The sequence below is a fragment of the Nothoprocta perdicaria genome, unplaced genomic scaffold (assembly GCF_003342845.1).
Source record: "Nothoprocta perdicaria isolate Ctin4 unplaced genomic scaffold, notPer1 scaffold_303, whole genome shotgun sequence".
Classification (NCBI taxonomy): Eukaryota; Metazoa; Chordata; class Aves; order Tinamiformes; family Tinamidae; genus Nothoprocta; species Nothoprocta perdicaria.
The window spans coordinates 280,365-287,742 of NW_020455537.1; positions in this window are offsets into that span (position 1 = coordinate 280,365).

Here is a 7,378-nt window from a genome sequence, read left to right on the forward strand (position 1 = left end):
TAGGTTTTTGTCATATTTTCTTTGATAGGGCTGTCAGTGGTTAATCGATCAAGCCTGCTTAGGACTACTAAATGTACTTAAGTTGTCAAGGGCATTGTTGCTTAGGATAGACTCTCTTTTGTGTACTTATAAACCTGCTGTTATCAACTTACAGAGTTTTGCAAGTCTCATCCTCTTTCATCATTATCTTAAATCCACAGCTATCAGCTCCATGAGGCCACATGAGCATTCATTTAAAAAGGAGCATGAATTTCTGTCTTTGTACGACACCAAGAAAAACTCTTTCTGTCTGCTTTGAAAAAGAACCTGCACAATCTATTTTTAAGGTCATGTTATGGACCTAGTGTGCAAATTGTAATTAAGGTTTTTAGTGTAAAACTTTCAGTTTAAAAACCTATGCAGACTAAGTATCTATTTAAGTACCAGCTACTATACATTTGGCTTGAACAAATGTTTCTGCTGTTAAATTTCAGTTAACAAGACTGATCAAAAGGAAGAAAGTTTGCATAATATGTTTTTGAAAATCATTGCCATAGGAATTCATTGAGGCAAACACTATAGCTGTCTTTTAAAAAGGAGTGTATAACTAATAGCATTCCTATTCCTAGGAAAGCTAAGATGATAATAAGGTAATCAGATTTCATGCTTCAGAGTGTTAGCTAATCGCCTGCAGAGTTTTGGCACTGCACAATTGGCTGAGTGCATCTTGTTTATTTTTATGCTTGTTCTGAGACATCAGTTATTCACTGCCACTGTCAACAGCTTACTGGACAAGATGAACTGAAAGGTTTGTTCCAGCATGATGAGCTCTTTGTCCTGTAATAAGTGTTATCGTAAATACAGCAACTTGTCTATTTTAAGACATCAATAAAATATACCTTACTGTGTATTGACCAATTGGTAGGTATGTGTATGGCTGCCCTGCACTGGCTCATAGCCTTGGCCAAGGAGGATGATACCAGTTTTTGTGTTTCTGACTTTGACTCCATCAAAAAGAAGATGCTATCTTCACTGCTGGTACTTCAACCGTGTACTACTGAACAGCACTCTCCATACTTTGGTGCATACCAAGTAAAGGGAAGTCAGAGCTCTCCCGCACCTTGTAGTCCAGAGAAGGTAAAAGGCAAATAAAAGCCACATAAGACACTCCTATCTTTTAGGCATAAAGATGAGAATGACATTTCTCTCTGACCATTTCATCCCCTAGCCTCAGCTGCAGCTGGTGGAAAAACTTTGCTTCTTCAGCAGCTGTTTCCTTTAGATGCCCTAAAACACCTGTGGACCCTGATATGTGGGGCAGGGAGGGATGTTCTCTATACCCTGCTCTTTGAAGCAGTTGTCTTCTCAAACCTGAGGTGAGGGGAAAATGTGAACAGAAATGTGGAGGTTTTGAGAAAGATTGAGACATCCTGAAATTAAATAATCAGAAATTCAAAAACAAGATGTTCCTGTTAGAAAGGGATACTCAAGCCCAAATCATTTTATGTGAACAAGGGATAAAGAAAGAGAGGAAGGCAACAATGACCGAGTCCTCAGTTTGTCATTATGGTGTTCTGTGCAGCTCCTGAAACACTAATAACCTGACTATACACAGAGGAAGATCTGCTAGAGCAGCCTTTTTCCCTTCTTGTTCATCAGGTGCTCATTCATGTTGCATGCCCTTGAGGGATGCTTGACATTCAAGCAAATGTTTCCTCCCAGCATGGAGCAGGGGTAGAGACAGGGCAACGCTTGGGTGTGAAGGCACTTAGGACCTGGGGCTGTGCTTGTCCCAGAGGGGAAACTCCTAAAGCACCTCAAGAAGTATGTCATAAAGCCAAAAAGGATGGTGTGGTCTGGTTTAGCTCTCCTAAACTATACCTAACTTCTTTAGCAACTCTATGTAATCCCTCATATTAAAATTTGCCTTTATTAGTCATTTTCAATGGATGCTGGGCTTCACTTAGCCTATATCAACTGTATCTTGATGTAGTTTCAGAAAAGTTGTGTTTATTATAGAAATTAACATATGATTTATCTTTTCCAGGTCCTGCAAACACATCACATTGATTTTATATATTCTAAAGCACATTTAAGAATCTTAAGAACAAAAATGAATGACAGTATATTTTATTATAGGCCTTCATATTTAACTTTTATCTTGCCAATTGGATTTCAATAGGTGATAGTCAGTGCACCCTTTAAATGCAGTCTTTTAACAATGTCCATAAACATTTTATTGATTTAATTGTATTCCAACTCTTTAAACAAAATGGCTCTCAATTATCATTAGATAATGAGCAAAATGCTTTGCAAATAGGAACCCAACCGGCTACAGAAAATGGACTGTTTTCTTTAACCTACCATTTGTTATTCATTAGCTTTCATACAAATTAAAATGATGTTATTGATTTAATAGCTTGATTGAAAGTCAGGGGGAGTGCTGTTTATTGGCAGTCTTGTCATCTCGCAGATAGCTGTGAAAAAGTCTCTTCACATTGAAGCTCTCCCCTCTGGCAAAACATTCATTTTGAATTTGTTCCATACCTAAATCTATTTTTTTCAGCTACTATTCACCCAATACGTAATACATATTTTCCTGCAATTTAAGACAATTTAAGTGAGTTACAAAACCGTAACTGAAGAAGCCATTTGAAAATATTGCTCTCCTTTTCAATAGTCCTCTGTTACGCTAGAGTGACAGGTAAATTATCAAAATGAATATCCCAGAAAAGCACATGAAACTCAACAAAAGTGTTTTGACTGATACCTTCCATTTTGTCTACTGTTTGGTGACAGAAGATGGTTGACAATCTTTAAAGAAGTTACATTTAAAGTACTGACATTCCAGTCAGATGCCCCTCAGACTGGATCTGTATTACACATAGAGCAGAACTGCAATAGTAATTTGCCTGATGTAAGATATATTTTTAACAATATCCAAGTTGCTGCTGTACATATTTTCCTCAGACATATGAATATGCAGGAGAAATATAAAGTAGATTGCTTGAGCTTAAAAATAGTCCTACTCAACATATGAATGTTCTCTTTACTAATTCAATACTATTTTTGACCTTAAGAAGAGGAACCATTACAAAAGGAAACTCATCTAGTTTTTCTAGGGAACTCCAAAATACACAATTAGGATATTATAACAACAATCATTCTTTAATTCTGTAGTGGATATTATTACTGTAGATTATGTCTTCAGCTGGAGTCAGAAAGCTACAAGCCCAAAGCAGAAGAGCCTTCAATGTTCTGTCAACACAAGGCTTCAAATACATCTCAGTAACATAAGGCATTCATGGATAGCCAAACTAGGTTGAAGTCCATGCTTTTATTGATGTCTGAACTAATTAACTTCAAGCTGTTTTATATTTATCTGCACAAACTCATTCAGATTATTGATACGGTGTAGATATGTTAGCAAGCATAACTCTGGTATCTACTTTGCCAGGCAGATAAATCCCACTCCAACTCTAAGAGTCTGCTTCTCACCAGCTGCAGCATATGGAAAGGTTTATTTAATAATACAGCACAAAACAGCTGTTCTTGACTACTTTTCTGCAGCACACACCATTTCTGATTGAAATTCTTGGCGCCAGAAAGTTTCTTTGTGGTCAGGTTCATCCCTTGAGAAATTCTACAGTGACTCAACCATGCTGCCACAACCTCAAGTGAGCGTGGGACATGTTGAAGTGTTATGATGATTCAGTACACCTACACAATTATATAAAACTTTGAAAATCTTGGGCTGCTGTATACTTGGCTCAAACTTAAGAAGAAAACCACCAATGCCGTCCTTCACAGAGCTTTCTCAGGGAGCATGAAGCTTCATCATTGAGAAAACAAAATAGTTCATCCACGACTGATTTTCAACTGATGTTATTCAAGACTAAACTAAATTGTTTTTGAAAAGAGAAGACAGTTGACAACAGTGATGTCTTGAGAATACATATGCAATTCTCCTTATGGTTTGACATAGGTTTGGTGTTTTGTACCTCATTTGTCACAGTTTTTTAGAGACTTTTTACTTCTGAGTACAGCTGAAGTTATTAGTGATATGTTAGGGCTTTGATAGTTTATAGGGTTCAGGATGGTTGAGAAGCTTCATCCAGGCTGATCTTCTGTGAGCCAGCCTTACTCTCTATGTGTTCCAGTTGCACCTCAACCCAAGTTTCCAAAAATGCACTTAGCTGTGAATTTGAATTTTACTCTTTCTGGGGTCTGTCAAAACTAAAATCTACTGAATTTGGTATATGAATCATGACATATTTATAAAAACAGTTCTGAAATACAGTCTTCTAAAATATCCACTCAATTTCTTCATTTCAGCTTTTGCCAACCTACACTTCAGGCTCCTGAATCTGCAACATAAGAGCCATCTTGACATTTTTTTCTCTGAAAGTGCTAAAAAGCCTCAGATCCCTATGTCTTTTCCATTAAATTTTACAGTCAAAGCCCTCAAAGGATAATGATGGACTAGACAGACAGAATGCACAAGATAAGGAGACAGACCAGTCAAGCTGAAATACAGAAGTTTGCATACATTCCCCCTCATACAGTTTACAAATTTTCCATTTAGGTTTTAATCCAAATTCTCCAGCTTGTTTCTTTTTTTTTTTTTTTCTCTCCTTTCTTTCTTGACTTTAGAAACTGCTTCTTAACTTAAAAATTTCTGTTGTGATAACAATGCACCACCTAGTGGAAATAAAATCATTCAGACTGTCATAAGGCTATATTATAAACTCAGAGAACATATCCCTCAGTGGCTAAGCAGGCAAATTTCCCAGTGATATGAAAGAAAAGCTAGAATGACTAATAGAGAACAGGACCAATTTAAAAATACAAAAATAAAACAAAGAACGTTATTTTCAAATATACTAGGGAACAGAAAATGCTAGCTTCTTGGGAGCTGATATAATATGAATCACTAATTTGCTCAAGGAAACACCTTGATACAGCATAGCTAAAATACCTTTACAAAAAACCCCTACCATTTTCTAATCATAAATTTTAAAAGGGTAAGTATAAAAGACCTGTCAGATCATATTATCCAAGGCTTGTATATTGCAGGTCAGCAAATTTCACTTTCTTATCTCAATAGCTTTTATTTTATCAAAGCATTTTCTGTTTTGTGGTAGTGCCTGGAGGCTTTAGCAGGAGACTGACATCACATTGTTCTATTCGCTGTGAACAAATTTAATGAAGGGCTGATTTTTCCCTTCATAAGTTCATAATGTATTTTTCTCATCACACAGTGCATTCACAGCTCAAGCTGCAAGGTGAGCATTTTTTATTCCAGACAGAATTTCAGATGAAGAGGTGTATGAAAGAGCCAAAAACTGTGTGGCACTTTCCGCCTCTGTAAACCTCACTTGGCTTTATATTCTTATTTTTTTACTAACATACAGGGAAGTGTAAGGAAAACCATTGCGAAGCCGAGCATCTGTATATTATGTATATGTGTGTAAGTATATATACACACGGAATAGCCCAGACTCTGGATAAGCCTGTATCTGGGGATTGTTCCCATGCAGTGGTTAGTTATTAGCAATTTCCAAATAATGCTTACAGAGCCAATAAATTTCATAATTTCAGGACAAGTGAGACAAAGAAAAGGAAATCTGCAAGGATGTTCAAAACCTCTCCAGAATACTTCTAATTTCTTTGGTGCTGGTTTTCCCTTCTTTCCCTTCCACTCCCCTCCTCCCAAATATTTATACCCTCTTCAAGACCTTAAACCTCTACAATTCACTGGTTGAGTGGAGGAAAGATTTACAAAAATTACTCAAGACAAGTGCTTTCAAGGCACCAATTTCATTCTCATTAATGAAATTACCAGCCTGGGTTCAGATTCTATCTCCTCTCCATCAAGGTAACTGTCTGCAATATCAATCAATCAGATTAAGTTGGATCTGGCACAGGCCTGCTATGGGACTGTATAGTAAAGAAGCAAGATTTGACCCTGACTGTAGAATTATGTGGAGAAATTACTGCCAAGAATAGTAAGGTATGGATTGAGAGAGCATTACTTGTTTTGCACTAGGTTCCTGTATATATTTGATTAGCATGAAGGAAGCTTAAGGAATCCCAGACTGTCTGAAGTAACCCCTTTCTGAGAAGTCAGTGCTGTGAAACAGCATGTGAACTATATGATTAAGTTGTTTTTGTTACTGAGGTGCTAAGGTAAATCTCAGTAAAAAATAAAGTAAAATAAAATATAAATGCACTTGAGTGCAAGTGCAAAGATAAAATTTTCTTTCTACAAAAGGGGTATTTTCCGATGCAAAAAGGTAGACAGAAAAGTGCAAGTAAATACTTACTGATTTAATTTGGTGAGATTGATAAATTCAAGAATCAAAAATTAGGGCAAAACGTTCACAGGTCATTATAAGTGATATTTTTCTGTTGAAAATATTATGAACATAAGCAGGTTAATTCCCGTCAGAGTTTAAGCTAAATTGCCCTCTCACAAAATCTGAAAGTTTAAAGGTCATTTGCTAAACCTTCAGGAAAAGATGAGAGATCATAGCATACGATTTTGTCTAGTCAGAAACTAGGTGTAGATAAATAATGAAATACCTTCCCATTTTCTCATTGCTAGTGATTTCTTCTATACAGATCATTCTGTATAATGAAACTTTTTATCATCCTTTATCCTCTCAGAAAATGTCTCCTTTTCACAGAGAAGTAAGAAAACTAAATGATTAAATAGGCTATTTGACATAGTAACATTCCCTAAACTAAAAGTGTTGGTGTAAAATTTTCAATTTTAATCCACACTCTGAGTAAATTATAAGTAATTCCTAAGCCAACTCCTTGACTTCCACAAGTATTCACAACGTCACCTGCAAATCAAAAGTTATCCAGTGTTTTCATCAAGGACTTAAAAACTTTACACTTTGTTTTTTTTTTTTGGAATCTGAACTATTTGTTAAGTTTCAGCTGTCTCTTTTTACTTCTGATTATTTCATGCCCATAACATAAATGAACAGCATTTAAAAAAAAAAAAAAAAAATAAAAAAAGCCTTAAGGAAGATTGAACAAGCAAGATAAAAATCAATTTTTATAAGTCACCTGGGTACTTGTAAACTTCTCCCCGTCAGGATTTATACACTAACATGAATACTAGATACACATACCAAAATGCTTCAATACAGCACATTTATTTTGTTGTTTAATGTCTTTTCAAGTTACCAAGTATTTAGGTCCAGCATCGAGAACTCAAGTGAGGAAACACTGCTGCTGGAACCTTCTCATGTGACTGTATCTCAGCCACTAACACAGCAGTTACCTCTTGTCTCAAGGTGACTCCAAAGAGTGGAGTTTTGGGTTAACCCCAAATAGTTAGCAGTTGACCTGCTGGAAAGCAGCTCTGTGGAGAGGAGTTTGGGAG